Source organism: Vulpes vulpes, chromosome 9, assembly GCF_048418805.1.
Source record: "Vulpes vulpes isolate BD-2025 chromosome 9, VulVul3, whole genome shotgun sequence".
NCBI lineage: Eukaryota > Metazoa > Chordata > Mammalia > Carnivora > Canidae > Vulpes > Vulpes vulpes.
Window position 1 is genome coordinate 65,484,181 of NC_132788.1, and position 25,574 is coordinate 65,509,754.

Sequence of the window (25,574 nt, forward strand, 5' to 3'; positions counted from 1 at the left end):
ACACACTCAATGTTGGCTTAGGCAATACAAACATGAGGTCTTTGACTTATCCCTCCTGACTTAGACACCCTCCTAAACAATAAGACTTAGGATATGATTTTACCCCACATTAGATTGACCATTGGATTTGCCACTCATGGAATTCTGTCCTGTGTACTTTGTCCAAATAGATCCAAAATTCTGAGCCCAAGTATCATGCTTCTGTGCGTACCTCCTACCAAAGACACGAGCTCACATTGTATGTACATATGTGCGCACATATGTACATGAAACAAAATCATGATTACTGACTCCCCGCTCTATTCCTTGTTCTGAGTAGGCACATTCTTTCCAAGCAAAGGTAAGGGGGGGTGGGGGGAAACACTAACAGTCCTCTGAGGTTTCACAAACCCCCCTAACCTCCTCCAGGAATCAGAAGAAAGTATGTTCATCTTTTCTCACTCTGTTTCCTTAAATAGCCACAATGCCAATAAGTAGAACAGGAAGACAGAGCCTGCCATGTGATTTATTACCTGTGCCAACTCAAGTGGAGTTGATAGGTCAAGGAAGAAATTAGCAATATCCTAGGGTTTAAAACAACAGCCTCCACACAACCCTTTTGTTTATAACTCAATTTCCTACAGAGCTCATTTTGCATTACTTATTCCCCCCCAGAGCTTTCCCACAAGGCGGAGCCAATCTAAGGATGTCTGACACCCCTTATAATTACAATTTCCTCATTTGGGCATCGTCTCTCTTATTATAATGTCATTATCATAATATGGGGTTTTCACTGACAGGGCAGCTAGCAGCAGAGTGACGGCTCTGACAAAAACCAGTAACTCTGCTTAGTCACATGCCTGCTTAGTTCGCGTCCTTCCTGACCCTCTCATGGCTGATTCCAGGCTACATCTTTCTCTCCTGCCTAGTCCCTGCTTTTCTACTCCCAGTGGCTGACCGATAAGGTGGCTCCTGAATTTACTTATTTATGCTAATTTTTATGCCTACCATCTCTTTGATTCCTTCCCTCCACACAAGAGATTCCCCTAGAGGCAATGTTTTCCTTTTTTTTTTTTTTTTTTAAGATTTTATTTATTCATAAAAGACACAGAGAGAAAGGCAGAGACACAGGCAGAGGGAGAAGCAGGCTCCATGCAGGGAGCCCGATGCAGGACTTGATCCTAGGACCACGGAATCACAACCTGAGTTGAAGGCAGACACTCAACCATTGAGCCACCCAGGTGTTCCTGTAGGCAATATTTTCTACTAAATAATAAGGAACAATACTATATTAGGATAACTAGAATTTATTAAGCATTTCTTTGTTTCTGACACCATGCTAGATGGCACATAGGATTTCCTTATACTACTGAATCTCTGTAACTGTCTTATGAGAGGGATCCATTACTGTCTGCATTTGACAAAAGACAAGCTAAGAATGATCACTTTTCCATAGCATCTGCCTGACTCCAACACCAGAGCTGTTAACCAATCCTCCACTGCCCACAGCAACTATAGGACCAGCATTCTGTATCAGGAAAAGGTCTGTACTATGGACTGCATGTTTATATTCCCACCCCACCCCCATACTCTTACACTGAAACTAACCCCCAGTGGGGACAGTGTTTGGAGATGGGCCTATGGGAGGTTAGGTGATGAAGACAGGGCTCTCATAAAGGGATTAGTGCCCTTCTAAGAAGAGACCCCAGAGAACTTGTTGCTTTCTTTCTCTGTGCTTTCCAGCATGTAAGGGCACAGCAAGAAAATAGCAATCTATAAACCAGGAAGAGGGCCCTCACCAGGAACCTCATCAATTAACACTTTGCTCTTGGAAGTCCCAGCCTCCAGAACTGTGAAAAATAAGTGTTTGCTGTTTAAGTTATCCAGTCTATGGCATGTTTCTTAAAGCAGCCCAAACTAATGGTTTGCCTCCCTGTATTTTCCTCTTAGTTTGATGACAAAGATGTTACAATGCCAAAAGCAGCAGCAGCAGCAGCAGCAGCCGCCGCTGCCGCCCAAACTAAGACAATATATGTAGAACTGATTTAATGTTAATGCCCTAGGAAGACTGTTTGTATAAACCTATACAGATCTGAAAATGATCTTATTTGTATCCTAACTTAGAGTTTTAAAAATTTAGCCACCACAGGCTAAGATGGGCAGGAAAACTATGATATATAGGAGGATTTCAAGAATTATTTCTTAGTTCATTTAGGCATATAAAGCTTCCAGGTGAGGTAGCTCATGATCCACAATTTCTTTCTGAGATTCTTAATAATTTTTTCCTTCCTAACAGGATTGGCTTTATTTATGGGCTCGTGGTACCTACTAATATTCACAGATGGGCACAGCATGGCTTCCAATACACAAAGACCAACAATTCTCCCCATTTTAACACCTAACATTCTACCATTTGCAGTTCTTTTGGGCTGTGTCCTTTTGCTAGATCCTCTTTAAAATATAAATAAATATATAAATTTATTCACTGGGAAAATAATACTAAGCTACTGATAGCTTACTGTGAATTACTACTACAAATGCTTCCTGGCCAAAATGAACTAGAACAAAAGGACAAAGAAGAGTCAATTCCTGGGGAAGAGAGGAGAGCCTTGAAATGCAGGAGGCTGCCCAAAGAGGATGGCAGATAATTCAAGCCAAACTTCCCCTGTTATGTTGGCCCAGAACAGTCCTGCTGTCTGTCATGAAATAGCTCAGCAGTGTTGTGTAGGAGGTGGTATCATTTATTGAAAGAATATTGGTCGTAATCCTAGCCATTGGGGCCTACTTAGCCCCAGTGTATTAAGTCCAAAAAATAAAGTTGAAAGATTACACATGCTATGTTTGATCAGTTCCAATTGGCCAAGTGAGAGCCCCAACTGTAATAAACTTGACTTAAAGTAGAAGTATTCAAGTATCATTTTTATTGAATCAAAGAGATCAGCTGCTTTTATCCTAATTAAAATTATACATCCTTTATTCATAAAACTTCAGTAACAATTTGAATTGCCAAAGTCTTTAATCATGAAATTATTTGCCTTTCAGAATTGACAAGTAGTTATATTAAAAATGCCACCTCTCTTATCCACTAGAGGTTGAGTGCAGCTCATTTAACCTGAATCTTTTACTAAATACATGGAGTATTTTATAACTTTAAAAGAATGGAGACTATGTAGAGAAATGTTTTTATTCTTCTTACCTCCTTAGTATCAGTTTATTTTTTAAGAGGTATCTCAAGAGCCATATTTTACTAAATTATTTTTTAGTGTAATGTTCAAAAATACTAGATACCCAAAGGGCTCAGAAAACCAAGCATGTTCTTTCCTGTTCCAGAGCTGAAATCCATCAACACCAAAGCTATCAATATTGTTGAATTACAGTCATTGGAACTAAAATTTTAAGTCAAACAAACATCAATAAGCTCTGCCAGCCAGGACAGTTCAATCTTTAAAAACTCAACAATTTAAATTTTTCCTTAAATAGAAATAATAATTCTAGGCAACCCATCATATCTTAATGAGAACCAGAATCGTATCTTTTAAAATAACACTCTTTTTAAGTTGTTTAAAAGATTTATTTTGGGGGGCGGAGAGAGAGAAGCATGTACCTGAGCAGGTGAAAGGGCAGAGAGAGAGCGGGGAGGTGCAGACTCACTGCTGATCAGGGAGCCCTCCGTGATCTCGATCTCAGAACAGGGGCCTCGATCTCAGAACATGGAGATCATGAACTGAGTCAAAATCAAGAGACCTCGGCCTAACTTACTGAGCCAAACAGTAACTCTTGATTATCCTATAATTTAGGGAGAGGAGCCAATTGAAATGATATCTGAAAAAATACATTGAAATACTATCCAAAAATAAGGAATAACTATTGTAAATTTCAAAGTAAGCTCTTTCATTTTTCTAAATATCCAATTACAATGTCTGAAATGCCTCAATTTCATTGCACAGTAGGCTTCTATGCATTCTACAATCATGCAAGATCATCAGCATATATTCAGCTATCTCTGGAAAATATTTCTAGGTATTAACATATTTCCTGAACCTGTACTGGAATCTCCTATACTTTCTGATCTAATTGTCTTACTTCATTAAAATCTTAACTATCAGAAATAGGACTGAAAAGTCTAAGTAGAGGCCATAAAGCTTTAAGAAAAAAATTTATTAAGCGATCATTCGGTTCTGAGCTCTTAACATAAATTAAGCCCTTTAATCCTCACAATCACTCTACCAGGTAAGTATATTTATTCTCAAATAAAGATAAGACAACAGAGGTATGAGGGTAAGTTACTTCTAAAAGTTCACACAGCTAGTTAGTGGACATAGGCAAATTATTAAAAGATAAGACAGAAATACCAAGCAATGCTACCTGTAGAGAAGCCTTCTCCATCTCCCTTATCCATGGTTCTGCTTTCTGTGGTTTTAGTTGCCCAAGGTCAACCATGATCTGGAAGCAGATGAACCTCCTTCTGAGGTACCATCAGACAATCATTAGTCACCTAATGCTACATCACTCAACTCACCTCACCTCACCATGTAGGCATTTTATCATCTCATATCATCACAAGAAAATTACAGGTGAGTACAGAATACTAAGATATTTTGGGAACTTTTTTCCTTTTTTCTAAGTTTTTATTTAAATTCTAGTTAGTTAACATACAGTGTAATATTAGTTTCAAGTTACAATTTCATGATTTAACATTTACATACAATTCCCAATGCTCATGACAAGTGTACTTCTTAATCCCCATCACCTATTTAACTCATCCCCCTACCCATCTCCCCTCTGGTAACTATATGTTTTCTATAGTTAAGAGTCTGTTTCTTGGTTTGCCTCTCTCTTATTTCCCCCCTAGAATCCTTTGTTTCTTAAATTCCACTATGAGTGAAATCATATGGTATTTATCTTTCTATGACTTATTTCACTTAGTATAATACTCTCTAGCTCCATTTGCATCAAGAATGCCTAGTTTTCATCTTTATGGCTGAGTAATATTCCATTGTGTATGTATGTAATATACATGTGATAAAGATGTGTGTATATATATGTAATTATATATTATGTATATTACATATACATATACACACACACATATATATATATATATAATAATTACATACACACACACACACCCTATGACTCACCAATTGTGCTACTAGGTATTTACCCAAAGAATACAGAATACTAAAATGTTTTGAAAAAGAGAGACCACATTCACATACATTTATTACAGTATATTGTTTTATTTTTTAGACCATATTACCAGTTATTGTCATTAATCTTTTACTGTGCATAATCTATAAATTAAACTTTATGATAGGTATGTATGTGTAGGAAAAAACATAGTATATATAGATTCAGGTACTATCCACCATATCAGGTATCCAGTAGGGATCTTGGAACATGTTCTCTATGGAAAAGAGAGACGACTGTATTTGCAATCAAGAAAGACAACCATATTTGCCCCTTGGTTCTTCTGTCAACACTGACTTCAGGCCCATAAAAATATGGGGCTATTATACTCTTCCATAATAAGACTAAGTTGTAGAATGGCACTAATTCCTGTTGAAACCACTAGAAAGAATATAACTTTGTGACATCTTGGATGGGACAAACATCTCTGAACTGAAGAGAGACAGGATGTTTTACCTAAAACATAAACTTCTACTGAATCTCTAAACTAAAGAATCAGAAAATAAGCATCAAACATCCTTAATAATTAGAGATGACAGATCTGATGCAGATTAAGTATTCAGAGAATTTAACGATGTATTACATGAGCTGTCTTGTTTTATTCTGAGATGGCTAAGATGAAGTAATAGAGATCAGGTCTAACTTCCACTTTAAACAAGTAGAACAATGAACAAAATCTATGAAACATCTTTTAGACACTGGATAATGAGAAATGCAGAACTGTGATCCCTGAGAGAAGGGAAACAAATGAGGTCATCCTAATGATTGTCCAGCTTAGAGGCAGACTCCTGACCACAGAGCAGGTATGGAGTTCAGGGCAGGGGCTGGGAGGGTCCCAAACATGGAGGTCTCACTGAATTGAGGAAATAAAAATTGGAGTTCAGGGTATTTCAAGGGGCTAGAGGTTACAGGGAAGAGATCTAGAGAGGAGAGTAGTTACAAACAAACAGAGCTTCTAAGTCTACATTGAGATAACCTGGACTCTCTACAGAACATGCATATGTGTAGAGTGAAACTTCATGAGATAAAGAGTAACCAGGGATCTATGAGATGAATGTTTTCCAGGTTTGCACGGATCTGGGTATCTTTTAAACTCCCAACAGCCAATGGGGAGAATCCCCAATGACCATTTGGAGAATTCAGAAGGGGCCCCCCAAAAGACCCCAAAGTAGTGAAAAATCAAAGTAAAACTAACTCCAAAAGTAGTGGAACTAAAGCATTCGTAAAGTAAAGGCTACATTCTCTCTGGCCTAACAAAGCTTTACAGTAAGACTGGAAAAGATTAAGCTGACCCGGGGGCAACTTAACTGTCTCCCAGAATAAAGCCCAACACTCTAAAGGAAGACAACAAAATCCCTACTCTCAACAAATCAAATATACAGTGCCCACATTCAATTAAAAATTACTAGACAGTCAAGAAGTAGGAAAATGTGACCCACAAATTATTCAATAGAAACAGCAAGAAAACTATAGACTACATTAGAATATAAGCATCTGAAAACAGCTATTACATATATACTCTAGTATTTAAGAAAGACATGAACATAGTGAGAAGAGAAATGAAAAATACTTTTAAAAATACCCAAAACTTCTAGAATTAAAAATATATTATCAAAAGAAAAATTCACTGATTAACATTTGTAGCAAAGACGACATTGCTAAAGAAACGTAAGATTGAAGCTACATACAATGCAATAGAAACTATCCATAAATGAAGCACAAAGAAAAAAAAGACTGAAAAAAATGAACAGCATCAGTAAACTGGGATGGTATCAAGCAGTTTTACATATGGATAATTGGAGTCCCAGAATTGACAGAGAGCAGAAATAATATTTAAAGCAATGATGGTCAACTTGAAATTTTATACCCAATTAAGTTATCTTTTCAAAATTAAGGTAAAATACAGTCTTTTAAAGACACACAGAAACTGAGAGAATTTACAATGAGCAGTCTTACACTCCAAACACTGTTAAAGTTGAAGGTAAGTAAAATTATACCAGATAGAAACTTGGATCTACCCAATGAAGAGTGCTGGAGTTGGTAAATTTTCAAATAAATGTAACATGAATATGTGTTTCTGTTGCTCATATATGTAAAGAAGGAATGAGAGCTAGAGACTTCCTTATTTTGTGAGGAGAGGACCAACAGAAATTTCTTTTTTATTAATTTTTTATTTTGATTCTAGTATGGTTAACATGCACAGTTACATTAGTTTCAGGTATATAATATAGTGATTCAACAATTCTATACATTATTCAGTGCTCATAATGATAGTATACTCTTTAATTCCTATCACCTACTTCACCCATCCTCATAGCCACTTCCCTTCTGGTAACCATCTGTTGTTCTCTATAGTGAAGACAGAACTTTCTCTTTAAGATTTTATTTATTTATTCATGAGAGACACACAGAGAGAGAGGGGCAGAGACATAGGCAGAGGGAGAAGCAGGCTCCATGTAGGGAGCCCAATGCAGGACTTGATCCCCAGACCAGGATCATGCCCTGGGCCAAAGGCAGGCGCTCAACCATTGAGCCATCCAGGCATCCCAGAAGTTTCTTAAAAAAAAAAAAAAAAATCACTTATTGAAATACTAAGGCAAGTTATATGCATGCAAATAGTAATTATTTTTGCCCAGCTTTGAGATATATTTGACATATAAGATTGCCTAAGTTTAAGGTGTACAATATGTTGATTTGATACACTTATATATATTCTAAAATGATTACCATTCAGTGTTAGCTGACAACTGTGTCATGTCACATAATTACCATTTCTTTTTTGGGATAACACTTAAGATTTCCTCTCTTAGCAACTTCCAAATATACAATATAGTATTGTTATCTAAAATCACAATGTCATACATTCCATACCCCAGAACTTACTCAGCTTCTAACTGGAAGTTCATTCCATTTAACCAAAATCTTCCCTCTTCCTTCATCCTCCAGCTTCTGATAGTTACTATTCTACTCTCTGTTTCTATTAGTTCAGTTATGTTAGATTCCACATATAATTGAGAGCACATTTGCCTTTCTCTGTTTGACTTATTTCACTTAGCCTAATATCCTCAAGTACCATCCATTATATCACAAATGGCAAAATAATGTTCTTACCTATGGCTGATTATATTCCATTATATTCATCTTATTTATCCATTTTTATTGGTAATATGTTAGTTTGTTAGATGTATCATAATAAAACACCACCAAAAAGGCAGCTGAAAACCACACAATTTTTTTCCTTTCACAATTCTGGAAGATAGAAGTCTGAAATCAAGGTGTTGGCAAGTCTTAACTCCAACTGAAACTTAGAGAGATAATTCTTCCTTGCTTCTTCTAGCTTCTGGGGCCTGAAGGTATCCTTTGGCTTGTAGATACATCATTCCTAGTTCTGTTCTTTGTCACTAGACTATCTCTCCTCTTGTGTCTCTTTCCACTTTTTATAATGATACCCGTCATATCACATATCACATTTACCTCATCTTAATTATATCTGTAATCATCCTATTTTCAAATAAGCTCACATTTTGTGGGACTGGGGGCTTAGAACTGTAACATGTATTTTAAGGGTACACAATTCAATTCCTAAGAGCCAGGAATAACTGATCAATTGACAGTGTGGCCAGTCTCAGTTCTCAGGTTGACAGTGTGACCCGAAACCCTCATCCTAAATCACATGGTTGGTCTTTCTGGAGTAGTGAGGCCCTACTCCAGAACTAGCAAGTGTGGCCAGTCCCTGCCCTAAATAAAGACACTCCTACCAGATATAACAGAGATTACTTGCCAAACACAAGGACAAAGGCCAAGACTCTCTTTGGAGAAGGCCAAATTCTTTATTATACAAAGTCCAAAATGTTTGACACATCTTTCTTAAAGCACTAAATAAAAAGGTAAAAGACCCAGTTTTTTCAGGCTCCCTGCATGGAGCCTGCTTCTCCCTCTGCCTGTGTCTCTGCCTCTCTCTCTCTCTCTCATGAATAAATAAATTTTTAAAAAATTTTTTACAAAAAAGAAAAGCAGAAAAAAATTAGGGCAGCACGGGTGGCTCAGCGGTTTAGTGCCACATTTAGTCCAGGGCATGATCCTGGAGACCCGGGATTGAGTCCCACATCGGGCTCCCTGCATGGAGCCTGCTTCTTCCTCTGCCTGTGTCTCTGCCTCTCTTTCTCTGTCTCCCATGAATGAATAAATAAATAAAAATAAAAATAAATCAGACCCAATTTTTTTGGAAAACCATGAATAGACAGTGGAAACATAGCAATTGCTTGCTAGCTTCTTCAATCAAGCCAAAAAATTAAAAATTAAAAAAAAATTCGTGAATCTATGGTCAAAGCTTTTAACAGAATTTAATTTCTAGAATTAGAAAGAATTTCATTGTTTATAAGTGCCAAGAAGACAGCAGTGAAGTCAGAGTGGAAAAGACAAGTATTAATGCATACTCTGAGAAATGTTTTAGGAATTACTTCGACATTCATGATACAAAATCACTTTTTAAAAATCCTCTTATACCCTGTTTCCACAAATATCAGTAACACAAGTTGGTATGGGACCCTGAGAGACCATTTTGATCTCTATATTCTCTATAATATCTCTGAAAATTAAAGATCTCTATAATATCCCTGAAAATTAAAGGCTACTCTGAATTGGAGATATAATCTCCTTATTAAAAGGAAGTGGGGGCAGCCCTGGTGGCTCAGCGTTTTAGCACTGCCTGCAGCCCAGGGTGTGATCCCGGGGACCTGGGATTGAGTCCCACATCGGGCTCCCCACATGGAGCCTGCTTCTCCCTCTGCCTGAGTCTCTGCCTCACACACACACACACTCTCTCTCTCTTTCTCTGTGTGTCTCTCATGAATAAATAAATAAAATCTTTAAAAAAAATAAAGAAGAAATGCTTAATTTAAAAAATAAATAAAAGGAAAGGGAATGTGTTGATGTTAGCACTTATGACTGGGTCCCAAATAAAATCAGAAAATTGGTAAAGAATTTTTTAAATTTTTAAATTTTAAGAAACTTTCTTAAAAGAAAAGTACCCTCAATATTTGGGTTCTAAAACAAGTAATTGCCTATTTGAAAGAAATCTGCATAGAATTTTCCTTAAAAATTAGGAATATGTTAAATTTATACAAGGACAACCATATTCTAGATGAATCCACAGAAATTGAGTTCAAGAGACCACTCTTCACCTTTCCCATTTAATTCCAGCAATGCAAATCTGATGAGAAAAATAATTTTCCATAAATTAGGTTTAGGGTTTTCCTTGGAACACTGAATGAATCCAAAAAATATCCAAATTTTCTATTCTGCCCGGTTCCCACACCCTGAACCTGAGTTCTCTGAATATTAGACCACCCCTATCTAGCTTTTAGTTAACAAGCACTGCCATTCTCTACTATCAACTTATGTGAGAAGAACACAAGGGTAACATTAAATGAGTATTACTTGCTTCTAGATCACCAAATTTGGGGATCTCAAACCACAAGCAAACTGAAAAAGTGAGAAGAGTAAAGAAAAGATAAAAATTAAAAGTTTGGATTGGTCTTTAACTTGCTTCCCTTACTGGATGCTAAAATGCCCTGCACCCAACCATTTTCTTTTCATCTCTCAGGTAACAAGGGGTCACTCCCTCCAAGTACCTTCTCTGATTTATGTATTAAACTCCAACTCAACAGCAGCCTGAGTTCTCATCCTCCCTGCAGTAGCCTTTTGTAGGGCTCACATGGCTGCACTGTTACTGTCTGTTTTCTTATCTCTTCATCAGATTCCAAACTAGGTAAGCACAAGACCTGTCTAACGTCATCCCCAGGTTAAGGATTTGTGTGGATCTTCAATACCTAATACAGTGTTTGGCACGTAGTACTTGTTTTAGTCCATTCAGGCTGCTAGAACAGAATACCATAGACTGGGTGGCTTATAAACAGAAACACGTAATAGTTGAGGTGACTGGGAGGTCCATGATCAAGGCACCAGAAGATTCAGTGTCTGGTGAGAGCCTACTTACTGGTTCATAGATAGCCATCTTCTCACAGGGCTGAAGGGACAAGAGAGCTCCCTGGGTCTTTTTTATAAAGACATTAATATCATTCGTGATGGCTCCACCTTTAGGACATAATCATCCCCCAAATGCCCCATCTCCTAATACCATCACACCGCGGGTTGAGATTTCAACATATGAATTTTGAGAGACTCAAATATTCAATCAACTGCAATACTCAAGGTATTTTTTTTTAGAATGGAAAGGTATAGCAGGAAAGAAGTGGGACAGAATGGCAGAGCAAAGCATGGCAAGCAGTAGAGTGGAATGAGAGAACTAGAATCCCACAGATATCCCTCTTAGTGATCTAACTCCCTAAACGTAGTTTGTCCGACTCCCTAAACATATGAAGATTGCCATGGGCCAAAAAGGAGTTGCATCAGATCCAGGTAACAACAGGTAAGACAGCTTATTACATGACCCTTGAGGTAATGATGTAATCAACCAGGCAATATGGGAAAAAGACAAGTTCAACAACAGTATTTCTCTTGCCAGTGATGGTTAACTGTTAGCATGACCATGATAACAAGCAATACAGTAGTGCCTTTGGTTTACTCACAATTATTTTCTTTACATCACAAGCATATCGCAGACCCTTTCTTACTATCTACATACTTCCCAAAGATGCAGCCCCGAGCATCTCCTGCATTTTCTCCTTCAGCTTGTCATACAATCTAGATGGAGAGTCACTCACACATTCTCCAATTATTTATTGAGTTCCTATGATGTTAGATGTCTCTTGCTATTTTGAGAGACAAACTATTCAGAGCACAAGCTCTGGAGTTGGAGAAATGGATTTAAATGCTGGTTCCAGCACCAACTAGCACCTAGCACTGAGGGTCCCTCAGGCAGTTGTTGAACCTTTCTGCATCTCAGTTTTCTCACTTATAAACTAAGACTAAAAATACCTACTTCATGGGCAGGGTTACCATACACAGTTGGGTGTATTGTGCAGTTTTGTTCACAGACATAAGGGAAATAAATAAATGAAATGCCAAGTTCCTAACTCAAAATTAGCACTCTCAAGTGTTAGCTGATATTATCATGCTATGATGAATCAGTTATAGACCTTGTCCTCTAGAAGCTTCCAGTGGAGAATGGGAAATGGATCGTGTGTAGATAGAAAGTAGAGCACCCACGACAACTGTCAGTGCAGATAAAGGATAAGTGAACGTGGGAAGAAGGGGACTCTTCCCAACTAAGAAGACTGCCTGACACTTTGCCAGATCCTTTGCCAGATGCAATGTTTAGGCACATACCCAGTTAAAAGAAAGTGTCAGTTCCAGGGCCGCCAAAATCAAAAGTGAGAATCTAAGAGGTCAAAATTCATCATGGTGAAGCCCCACATTGAGGACCAAGTTCACAGTGCAGACATAGGAGTACCGTCTGTCACATTCTGAGGTCCATGTAATAACTACAGATGCAGCAGAAGTGGCCTGAATGCAAGGTGGTTAATCATTCATTTCAATTAAGGACCTGTCCTGGGCCTGCCTTTGAATATAAAACCCTCTGCCTATCAGCATTAATACTCTCATAACGCATCTTTTCCCCAGTAAAGGATTGAGAGGTACAACATAAGTCAGGATGGTCAGTTTAAAAATGCAGCTGCCTAATCCAGCTTTAGGAAAGCACGCTCAGCTCTCCTCGGGGGACAGTTCCGATTGATGACAGCAGAGCACACTGTGAAATGAAAGACAAAGTGTGGCTTTAAACTCCAGCCTGTAGAATTAGGCTTGTTAGGCTTTTTATATATGTGTTTCAGACTTAACTTCAGCAGAACACAGAAGCTATTCCTCTGTTTCCTGTCTCCTCAGCAGGTAACTTCTTATACATTACTAAAATGTAAGTAACTTTTCTAATTGCATGACAAAAATATTCCACACAGCAACTGCTTCTAATAATATACTTACGGTTGGCCATTTCATTACCTGATAATTACCAGGTCACTAGAGCAAATAATACATTCTTGTGGGATAAACTTATGGCAGTAATTTCAGACAAAAGAATAGGAAAGTACTCTTACAGTCACCAGCAGGCCATGTGTAGAATTAGCTATTGAAGGAAAGGAATATAAATGTCCTTTTTAAAAGTAAACAGCAATACAATGATATTTATAGCAATTTCTGGATTATGAAATTAGAAAGGAAATGGCTGGGTGGACATGGCTCAATCCCCTCATTTTACAGGTAAGGACAAGGGAGGAGGCCAGAAAAGTGAGATGAGCTCAACAGGTTCACAAAGCTATTATGGCAGAGTCCACATGATAACAGGTTTCTATCCCTTATCACAAAGCTCTTCCTTTTTCATCAAAAAAGTCCTCTAAATGCAACATAGATTTGATTTTTTTAAATCTTGATTAACTGAAATATTTAGGAAATGTAAAGAACTAGTAACTGGATTTTCTAATTAAACTAGGTTTAACCAACCAAAAATTAATCTTTCTGAATTACAGTTTTGTAGTGGCTGGAGAGCCCAGATTTAGCATGTCAAGTCTCTCTTACCCTGGTTCCCAGCAGTTCCCTCAGCCACCACTCCACCTAGCTCACTCTCCCTCATCCTCCTGATGGCAATAAAAACACCCTTTTTCAACCAGGTCTTTCCTACATTCTAGACTAGGCAACCTCTCCCAATTATGTGCTTCTATGGCTTTATCTCCCATTGTGAAATCACAACTTTTTCCTATATATTTAATATTTCTTTTCCCCCCGGACCAGTTCTCAAATCTGACCATGCATCACAGTCCCCTGTAGGGCTGGTTAAAATACAGATTCCTGGGCCCTACCCTTAGACTTCCTAGATCCCATATATGAGATGGGGCCTGAGAATTCACATTTCTAACCAGTTCCAAGGTAATATTGATCCAGAGACCACAATTTAGAAACCACTAAGCTGTACTACTAGACTCATGAAGGCAGGGACTGGGTCTGTCTTATTCATTGTTCTATCCCTAGCACCTAGCACTGTGCCTGGCATATAACTGGTTCTCAGAAAAGACTCTAAGTGAATGACTTTCTTCACCAGGGCAAAAAGTCATGGCTCTGAAAGTTGTGTAGAACATTAGGGAAAACTTGGTGAATGATACATAGGAACTCTTTATTATAATAGTATCACTGCAATTTTTCTGTATATCTAAGATTATCCCAAAACACATATGTATGCTATCAATGAACAAGAACAAAACTTTAGTATCAGGCATGACCATGTGGTGAAGGCCTACACGTTTCCTTTTTTATTCAGTTTTCAGTAGAAAGAGATAGCTTTTCTTGGGTTTCTCTCGCTGGAGACTGCTGCCCACAGTCAAATGCTAAATAACTGAACATTCAGCTGGCTGGCTGCTGGTAAAGTGCTCAGTCAGTCCTTTCCCTGTAATTGTGGCAGATATATCTGACTTCAACTCCCCTGGACCAAATGAACCAGTGTGCACCTGGATGATGCTCTCCTTTATTCAATGTAAGCATCTTCACAGCAAATCACTGCCCAAGTGCCCTTTGAGAATGAGCAGGGCCTGTTGGATACAAAAGCTGAGACAGCAGCCATCTTTTGGATGATTTATAGGCTCTAGGAAAGCCCCTTGGCCCCAAATATCCCCAATCCTGCCACTGGCCTGGGATTCCCACCAGGAGAGAAAAGAGTCTCAGCTTTCAAGCCTTGCTTCTCCATAAGACTACTGCAACAGGGGCACTTGGGTGGCTCAGTGGTTGGGCATCTGCCTTTGGCTCAGGGCATGAGCCCAGGGTTCTGGGATCGAGTCCCACCTTGGGCTCCCCATGGGGAGCCTGCTTCTTCATCTGCCTATGTCTCTGTCACTCTCTCTCTCTCTGTGTCTCTCATGAATAAATAAATGAAATGAAATCTAAAAAAAAAAAAAATGACTAGGGCAACAATGCCAGCATGGTAGAACTTTCAAGTATTAGCCATCATTTTGGCCCCAGATGAAATTAATTTATCAGATTAATTGCTCTTATGACAGCCAGCCTTGGGATCCAGCAAAGGACACACAGGAGGCTTGGGTTCATGAGAGAGAGGCCTGCAAAAGGCCCTCAAAGGGAGGAAGCAATTAAATGGTGAACACCTGCTTGCTGGCCAGCCCTGAACTCACCATGTAATTTTGCTGGATATCATACACAGAAAAGATCTCATCTTTGCTTTCTCAGCATCCTTGGGCTACTATAACAAAATTCCATAGAGTGGCTTATAAACAACAAAAATTGATTTATCATAGTTCTGAAGGCTTGAAGCCAGAGATTAAGATGCCAGCATGGTCAGGTTCTCTGCTTGATGAAGGACCACTGCCTGGTTCACAGCCCCTCTGTATCCTCCCCTAGCACAAGGGGCCAAGGAGCGTCCTGACATCTCTTTTCTCAGGGCACTAATCTCACTCTTGAGGGCTCTGTCCTCATGACCTATCCAGCAGATCCCACTTCCAAACACTACCACCTTAGGGATGAAGCTATAGCTTATGAACTTTGGGAGGACACAAACATTTAGACCATAGCACTTGTCTTCAATTCAGGTAAAAACCAAAGTGCAGAAATATTAATAAATAATAGAAGTTTAGCATGCCAGAGGCTGGACTAGTTCAACATGCCAGAGGCCTCACTTAATCAACATGTCCATGCATTTAACATTGCACAGGTACTCTGATATCTCATTAGATGCTGTTAACACCCTATGAGGTAGGGTAGTACTGTCTCCCCTTTATAGCTGAGTAAATGAGGCTTAGTGAACTGATTGACCCAAGCTCCCATGTTAGTTAAGATGCAGGAGTAGGGTCTGAACCTGGGGCTCTCACCATACTCCATGTTGTTTTCTTTGCTACTCTCCCCAAAATGAAAATGGATCAGTATTGGGCACCCCGGGTGGCTCAGCGGTTTAGAGCCGCCTTCAGCCCAGGGTGTGATCCCAGAGACCTGGGATCAAGTCCCATGACAGGCTTCCAGCATGGAGCCTGCTTCTCCCTCTGCCTGTGTCTCTGCCTCTCTCTGTTTCTCAAGTAAACAAATAAAATCTTTTGAAAAGAAAAGAAAATGGATCAGTATTGATAATGTGAAAAGCATCTGTCCAAACCTGACTGTCTTCTTCTGGCTGCCAGTCCTTGGGAAAGTCATTAACAACTGCCAAGCCTCAGTTTCCATACCTAGAAAGTAAAGTTCCTGCTCCATAGTAAGCACTACTTCAGCCTTTGCTTTTAGTAACATTATTTTTTTTCATGCCTAAAATTACTTTCTTTCAAAATCCTGCTATTTGTGATCACCTGGATTGAAATTGAGGACATTATGCTAAGTGAAATAGCCAGAGAGAAAAAGACAAATACTATATGTTACCACTGATGTGGGAATCTAAAAAAGCCAAACTCATAGGAACAGAAAGTGGAATGGTGGTTACCCAGGACTGAGGGACAGAAGAAATGGGAATATGTCAAAGAGTATCAACTTTTAGGTAGAAGATGATTAAGTTGTGGGGATCTAACATACAGCATAGTACAATATTGTATCTTATGTTGGAAAGTTGCTGAGAGTAGATCTTAAATGTTCTCACCACACACACACACACACACACACACACACACACACACACACACAAAGGTAATAATGTAGTATGTTGGAGGGGTTAGCTAATGCTTTGGGGTCATCATTTTGCAATATTTAATCAAATCAACACATCGTAGACCTTAAACTTACACCATGTTTTAAGACAATTATATCTCAAGAAAACTTGGAAAAAAATTACTTTCAGTTGAATCTCTATTCTAGAAATGAAGGATAGAGTGATAAATAAGGAAGGAAAATTCTGTCATTTCAGGGACAATACACTTGATAAGTACACATTGATAAGTACAAATAAGTAAAACAAGATTACAGATGGTGATGCATGCAAGTTAGGAAGAAAATAGGATTCATGATGAATAGGTTGGGAGGCTGTTACCTTAAGAGAGGAGATTAGTCAAGGACTCTCTGAGGAGCTGGCATATTTAATGCTAAATGTGACTGCTAAGTAGCCAGTCACATGAAGAGTTTAGGAAAGAGCATGGCAGGTAGAGGGAAATCCAAGTACCAAGGCCAAGAGTTGTAAAGGGGTGTGGCTTGTTGGAGGACTAGAATGAAGATGAGCATGGCTGGGCCTGGTGTGGAAGGAGGGAGGCAATGGCAGAGCAGACTGAAAGGCAGAAGGGAGCCAGAGGACACAGGTTGCTGTTGGTCCTAGTAAAGTCTGAGTGTCATTCAAAATGTAAAGAGAAGGGGCACCTGGGTGGCTCAGTGGTTGAGCATCTGCCTGTGGCTTAGGTCATGATCCTGGGGTTCTAGGATCAAGTCCCACATCGGGATCTCCACAGGGGGTCTGCTTCTCCCTCTGCCTATGTCTCTGCCTCTCTCGGTGTGTCTCTCATGAATAAATCTTTTTTAAAAATGTAAAGAGAAGATATTAGACATTTTGAAGTAGGAGACTGGTAAGACTTGTTTTTCTTTTTAATCATTTTAGTTCTTGTGGAGAAAATGAAATATAGGCAGGAGTCCAAGAGAAATGGCCAGTTAGGATGCTTTAGGATGCCCAGATGATACACGGTGATGATGGTGATGAGAGAAGGGTACAGGTGGGAATATCGGCCAACCTGCAAGGCACTTGGGAGATTCAACCTCAGTGACTCAGATTCCATTAGGAAGAAGAGAAAGGAAAAAATCCCAGTTTGGGTCTAGAACCTAGTACACTGGTTTGAGCAATCAGGTATTGAAGACATAGAGGAAAAGAAATTAGGGAAGAAAAATAAAATAGAAATCTGTCCTAGATATTTAGGTTTGAGGTTCCTATGAAACATGTAAGTTAAAATGCTGCATAGAATAGGAGATACAAAAATCTAGAGCTAAGAGAGGAGAGGATGGGTCAAAGGTATACATTTGAGAATTTTCTAAAGCCAGGGAACTGGAAGAGAAACTCTGGAGAAAATATGTAGAGAGATGGAGAAAGGGCTCAGGACCAAACCCTGAGGAGGGGAAGCCAGCCAAGGAGAACAAGGAGAAATGGCCCAAACAATGTGGCATAGGAGAGGCCTAGGCAGGAATGAATCAGGATGGAAGGAGTTCAAAGATGCTAAGAAGGTGCCAAGATGAAGACAGAAAAGGGCCCACTAGACTTGGCCTCAGGATGTTCAAGACAAGGCCCAGTTTTATGGGCCTGGTACATCTGGAAACCTGCCTTCAGGCAGTTGAAGGGAGAATGGGACGTAAGCAACAGGAAACAGCAAGGGAGATGCCTCTCACCATGTTTGCAATAAAGGGAAGAATTGGAATAGGTGGAGGCTGGAGGAGGATGTGGCATCAGAGGCAGGCTGTTTGTTTTGAAGAGGAGTGAGAGCCAGAGCTCATTCATATACTGCAGTCAGCAAGCCAGTAGAAAGAGAAAGTGATGCAGGAGAGACTAAAGTTCAAGGCGAAAAGGGGCTAGATCCTACAGCATTCAACAGAGAAGTCAGCTTTGGAAAGAGAGCAATAGGGACACTCTTTCTAGGCAAGCACAGTGAAACAAGGTAGGTGGGCAATGATGCACATGGGTTTGAGAGATGGATAATGAATGGCACCATCAAGACTTCCAACAGCATTGTAAAACACCCTTACTCTTGGTGTTCCAAGATGTCATGACTCTATAAGCTAGGATCACAAAACACAGAAATGGAATTGTTTTTTCCATGTGTGAAAGACGTTTAAGGTCAAATAATCCAGAGCCTGCCTTGCTCACAGAAGAGGTCCCAAGGAGTTGACTTGTTCATGACACACAGCTTCTTAGTAACATTGAAAGGAACAGAAATCAGTTTATCAGGATCGTAATCTTTTTGTATAACAAACTGTTCCACTCTCTGCCTTGTACTTTCATAGACTGAAAAGTTGTCTTAGTACATTGCAAACACTTAACACACCAACTTATGTTCCAGATATTTTCCCCCCTTTCCTGCTACAGATAAAATCATAGGGAATTAACCTTTGCATATAAATGTACCAAACAATGCTGCTGTGAAGGGTAGAAGAGGACACAAAAGCAGGAAACCTGCGGAAGGTCTCAATTAGAGCTCTGATGCTATCATCACAACAAGGGGTAATTGGGTATTTATGGAGCTCTCCAGATTGAAATATTGCCATGGCAGATTTTTCTCTAGCCTCTCCACATACCCCTTAATCACAGTTCTGAAATGCTTGGCTTGAGGAAGAAAATGGGCTGGAAATCCAAGCCAATATGACAAGAGACAAAGTTTACCACCAGAAAAAATGGTCTCTTGATCTTTTGAAACCTGGGGACATCTTCCCACCAATAGCAGAACAAACCAGCAAGCTGATCAGCTCAAGCTAAAGGGAGGGGTTGAATAGACTCTTAACTATAACTTAACTGATGATTAACTAGAAGGGAACTGGGTGGGGGGATGGGTAAAGTAGGTGATGGGGATTTAGGAGGGCACTTGTAGGGACACATGGGTGGCTCAGTGGTTGAGCGTCTGCCTTTGGCTCAGGGCGTGATCTTAAGGTCCTGGGATCAAGTCCTGCATTGGGCTTCCTGCATGGAGCCTGCTTCTCCCTCTGCCTACGTCTCTGCTTTTCTCTGTGTGTGTGTCTCTCTCATGGATAAACAAATAAAATCTTAAAAAAAAAAAAAAGGCGGGCATTTGTCATGATAAGCACCAGGTGATGGGTGAAAATGTGGAATCACTATATTATACTAACATTATGCTGTATATTGTGACTGAGTTTCTCCTACAAAATGGAGACATGACATATTTAGCTCAAGGTACAAGGCCTAAGATATCATCAATTCATTAATAGATGTTAGAGGTTATGATCATTATTAAAAGTCACCCAGAATAGAACAGCAGAAATTCAAGTATTGGCCTGATTCCTAAGCCTTGCTCTTAATTACTATACTGCCTCCTTTCTGAATGGCAAATGAAAAAATGGATGAACACAGTTACCTGATGATTTAACCCCTCTATCCCATGCACAGATGCCTACTTCCCTTCTGTGAGTCAGTACAGCACCTCTGTACTAGTTTCCCAGAATTGCTGTAACCAAGTAGTCCAAGCAGTTGGCTTAGGCTAACAAATTCATTCTCTCCTAGTTATAAAGTCTGCAAGTCTGTAAACAAGATGTTGGTAGGGCCATTCTCCTCCAAGAGAGAGGCAAGAATCCTTCCTTGCCTCTTTCTGGCTTCTTACCCCCCTCACCTCATCAGTCGTTGGCCTTCCTTGGAACTACACGACTCCAGTCTCTGCCTCTTTTGCTTCCACAGGGCCATCTTCTTATGGACTCCAGGGATATTGGACCAAAGCCCATCTATTCCAGTGTGACCTCAACTTTCATCTCTATCACATCTGTAAAGATCCTTCTTCCAAATGAAGTCACACTCACAGGTACTAGGGGTCAGGACTTCAACTTCTCTTTTTAGGGGACACAATTTAACATGTAAGAATCTCTCAGATGGTTTCCAAAGCCATCCCAGACCCCGTGTGCCCTTTTCTCCTCTCTTTTAGCACTGAAACCTCCTGTGCTCCCTCCTCCTCCATTCAAAACAAGCTTTTTGCAGTCCACTATTTATTAAAACATGGGAAGAGTCCACAGGCATTTTCAGCACAGATGGGCATTTCTCTCCAAGAGCAAGTTCAGCTTTTTAGCACAAAATCCACAAGCACAGGGGGCACTGTGCCCTGTTTTTATTTCAAGCTGCTTAAGTGATCATTTATGGCAGGACATAAAAATTATCACTGTTTTGAAACAGACACTAGGCTGGTATTCTAGGTAATGATACCTCTGGGCCAAGTCATTATTTTTCACAAGCTTTAATTATCAGGATGGGCACACTGTTATTTATTAAATCCTTTGCACTCCACAGACAGTGTCTGAATAGGATGAACACCATCTCTTTTTGCGGGTATGCTCAGTTTAAACAGATTCTTCTCACTTTCCCTCGATGCTGATCAATTAATGAAATCAAGAACAGGATCTGAATCAATATGTATACACATAGGACATTTTGTCCTAGTGCCCATGGCCAAGTATGCATGCCTCAGAATGAAAGCATCCAGGTTCCAATCCTGGCTCTGCCACTTTCAGCTGTGAGATTTGGGGCATGCAGTCCCCCTCTTCCTGTGTCATGGATATGCAAGAACTATCTCCTGGGGTTTGTCCATAGTTGAAGTGGCATCAGAACTAATGTTATTGTTTTATTCCTCGAGTTCAAAGACTTTTAAAGAAAGAAATGAGATGTATCCTCAGAGAGCTGGCCCATTTCCCTTTTCCAAGACCTGTAAACAGGCATTTGTTGCCCACTTTCTATTCCCCAATTCAGAAACAAACAACTCTTCACCTCTAAGTGGCAGAGGGCTGCTGCTCCAAAGAGAGGTCAGTCATGTTTCTGAAACCTGCTACAATTTACCAAGCACTTTCAACTCTTATAGGGTCCCAGCAACCTGAGAGGTCAACATTACTGTTACCCCCTTCATGTACTTACAGGTGTCCACAGCTTAAGTGTTTATGTGAGGGAGGCTGTGTGTAGAATGATTCCAAGTACAGATTCCAGCCCTCCTTTGTTTGGGTTCTAATCCCAGCCTTATCACCTATTTAACTTCTTCGTGACTCAGCTGCCTCATCTGTAATGTGGGAATAATACTAATACCAACCCCATCTCTTAAAATGCGGATTTTACCAACTTCATGGAGTTATCATGAGGATTGAAGCAGTTAATATGTGCAAAGTAGGGGCCCCTGGGTGGCTCAGTCAGCTGGCCCTCTGCCTTCAGCTCAGGTCATGATCCCAGGGTCCTGGGATCAAGCCCTGCATCATCAGACTCCCTGCTCCCTGGGGAGCCTGCCTCTCCTTCTGCCTCCCTCTCTCTCTCTCTCTAATGAATAAATAAAGTCTTTAAGAAAAATATGTGCAAAGTATGTGATCATTATCTGACTCATAGTCACTGCTATGAGTTAACTCATAATAAATGCTATGTGTCTGTTAAATAAATGAACAAATACATGGTAAATTCTCAATAAATACTAGCTACTAATGCCTGTATATTACTGGCCATCTCAATGATTAGCAAATTTTGGGCCACAAGACAAATCTCATTCTCTACCTGTCTGTGTAAATAAAAGTTTATTGGAACACAACCATGTGTACTCATTTACATACCATCTAAGGCTACTTTCCAACTCCAGTAGCAAAGTCGGATGGGTGCCACAGATACCTCATGTCCCACAAAGTCTCAACTATTCACTGTCTGGCCCTTTAATAAGGTATTTGCCAACCCCTGGTCTCTTAACTCTTCCAGGACAAGATTGGGCTTTGTTTCACTCACCATTTTATTCCCAGCATCCAGCGCAGTTCCTAGCACTCAGCAGATGTTCTATAAATATTTGTTTCAATAATGAAGAAATAACTGAAACCCTATTTCACACATCAGGACATAAACAGTAACAGCCATTATTAAGCACTTCCCACATGTCAGACACTGCACTTCCCACATGTCAGACACCACGTCAAGCACTTTGTCTTGTGAAGCCATTTTAACCCTCACATCAAATCTTGAACTCAGGTACTATTATCATTCTAATTTGGGATAGGAAGAAACTCAAGTTGAAAAGGCAGAGAATTGCACAGAGACTTAGCTGATGTGGAGTCATGCTGAAGCTCCAACCCTGGTCATCTTACTCAAAATCCCATATTCATATGTTACTCCCTATCCAGGACTGAACTATTTGAAAAAACACAAGCCATAGGGAACTCTGGCTATCAGCTTCAGACTGTATTTTGTATCCCTTTAATGTGGACTCTTGTTTTCCCTGATACAGATTCTAGGATCAACGACCATATAAAAATCTGTCCAATTTACCTTAAAGGTTGAAGTGAGCCCCCGACTACACCAACCTTGCCAGTTGCAAAGTAACAAACAAGTCTCACCATCACTCATCTTCTCAAAACTACAAAATGCAAATCAATAAATGACTGGTTTGAATTTCTGCAGTGGGTCAGGTCAATTTTTTTTTTCAGCTCGTGATCTGCATTAGACTCCTAACAATATTTTTTGTGTTGGGCAAACTAATAGTAGGAATGTCTGACATCTTAGAAATCAAACCAGAAATTTATTCTGACAAGTAATTTGAGGTTCATTTTATTTTTTGCACTTATGTTTAACATAAATCTTGCCTACACATAGATTTGCCACCTGTTCTGGACCTATTTTATGCTTCTCCATGGATTTGCTCATCCCCACCTACCCTCCTCAGAGCTCAGCCCTGTGCTCAATGGAGAATGCAGCCTGCTGCTCCTTTCACCTGTTTCCCTATCACTACCAGGTGTCTCAGCCTCCTCCAGATAGAAACAAGCCAAATTCTAGAGTCACCCTTACAAGATGATCATCAAGCAAGCATTAAACTGTGATGTGATTAGTGTGTTATTACAGCATAACCTGGCATTAGCCTAACTAAATCCATTATCATTTCTCTTTCCACTCTGCCAAGAGTTTGAGACTCTCTGCCTTCAGCTATCCCCACAAGACAAACTGGAACATGTTGGGCCATGGTGAGTAACCGTCTTCTGAAATATTAGAGTGTTGGGTGGGAACAGCCCCATGATGTCCCAGTAATAAGTGACCTATCTTGTCTAGTGGCAAGCTCAGCTCTTAAATTGAGTTTCCCCAGAAACATACCTGAGGCAAGGATTCAAATGAATTAGTTCAACTGGGAAGTGCTGGCCTGGAGTAGAGACACGAGATGGGGACAGGAAGAATATCAGTTAAAAGTGTGGTTGGAGCAAATTATCACCGTGGGCACTGGGGTCTCAAGTTCTTTGGAGAGCTCTGCAAGACAGAGTGACACCTGTCTCAGACTTTTCCAACCCATAAGCAGGGGATCTGTAGCTCTTATTCATCAGCTCTCCATCTGCCTTTAGTTGAAGACTATCCCTCCAGGATAGCCCAGAGCACCATTCCCCCACCCTAGACACACACAGCAGACTCAACAACAAAGAAGTCCCACAGGGGTATGTATGTAGGCACATGTGTCCTATGTGTAGAACTTACTGCCAAGAGTGTGAGACACACTCCATGTCAGCTATACCCTCTAAATCCAAATTATGCCAAACTCAAACTTATGCTAACAAACTGTTCTCCCCTAGGCAGAATATATTGTGTCTGTCTATTCAAAATGTCCTAAACAGGGCAGCCCTGGTGGTGCAGTGGTTTAGTGCCTCCTGCAGCCCAGGATGTGATCCCAGGGACCGGGGATTGAGTCCCACATCAGGCCCCCTGCATGGAGCCTGCTTCTCCCTCTGCCTGTGTCTCTGCCTCTTTCTCTCTGTGTCTCTCATGAATAAATAAATAAATATTTTTTTAAAAAAGTTCAAAATGACTTAAACAACTCAAATTTCCTATCACAAATATACAAAGTTGTGAAAAGGTGATTAATCTCTACGTAGTGTCTACACATCAATTTAGTGCTGCTCATCTCACTTGTCAGCCCAAGGCATTTTTGGTGGGTTGAAAAGCCCAGTGCCCTGGCTACTCTGCAAATGCCTCCTAACTAAACTCTTTAGGTCCAGATTTCTTGGCACAATGTGGCCTTCAGCAGAGCTGAGGCATCCTGAGGAAAAGCTATTCCTTGGAAGCAGCATGAATGTAATCAACAGCATTCCATTTTCTGTTCTAAGAGTCCTCTCTCAACAAGTCCCCATTTCTGTAATGAACTGCCTAATCTTGGACATTTTCCCCATGGAGAAGTGATTAAGTCTATCACCATTATTGTAGGGGCGTCTTAGTCCCATTAAAATGACCTCATTGCCGTTGTTGATTCACAGACCACTGCAATTATTTGCTGAGTCTTTGTGGGTTGAAAAGGCCAATTGAGATCACTTTACCTTCCTTTCCTATGCATGAGTTAACTTAGGAAGGTTCTGGAGAAGTATAGGAGTCACAGTTTAGTTCTCTTAGCACTGATACTGGATTGCGTGGGGCTGGGGGTGGGGGGAGTTACACGGAAATTTTAGCACCAACTTTAGTTTTAATGAGACAACTGTTTGAACTCCACTAACTCCTCCAGCTCAGCAAATCAGCTACGGATGGCACAGAAGTGTCATTTTTTTTTTCACAATGTATATTCAAGGTGACATTGAGATGGCTCCTGTATTTTTTAACTAGGTAATTAAAACAAAAATATGATTATTTGCAAGTGTAGGGGCATGTCTGATTAAGTACCAGAGTTGAGAATTACCATCAATTCACTGATGCTGGACCAGCCCATATTGGAGAGCCATATGGATGACATTACTAAAAGAGGCACTAATATACAGTTTAATTTTAGATAAAATTGTCTCCTGGTTTTATTAAAAAGGAGGGGGTGTTTAATGATCTA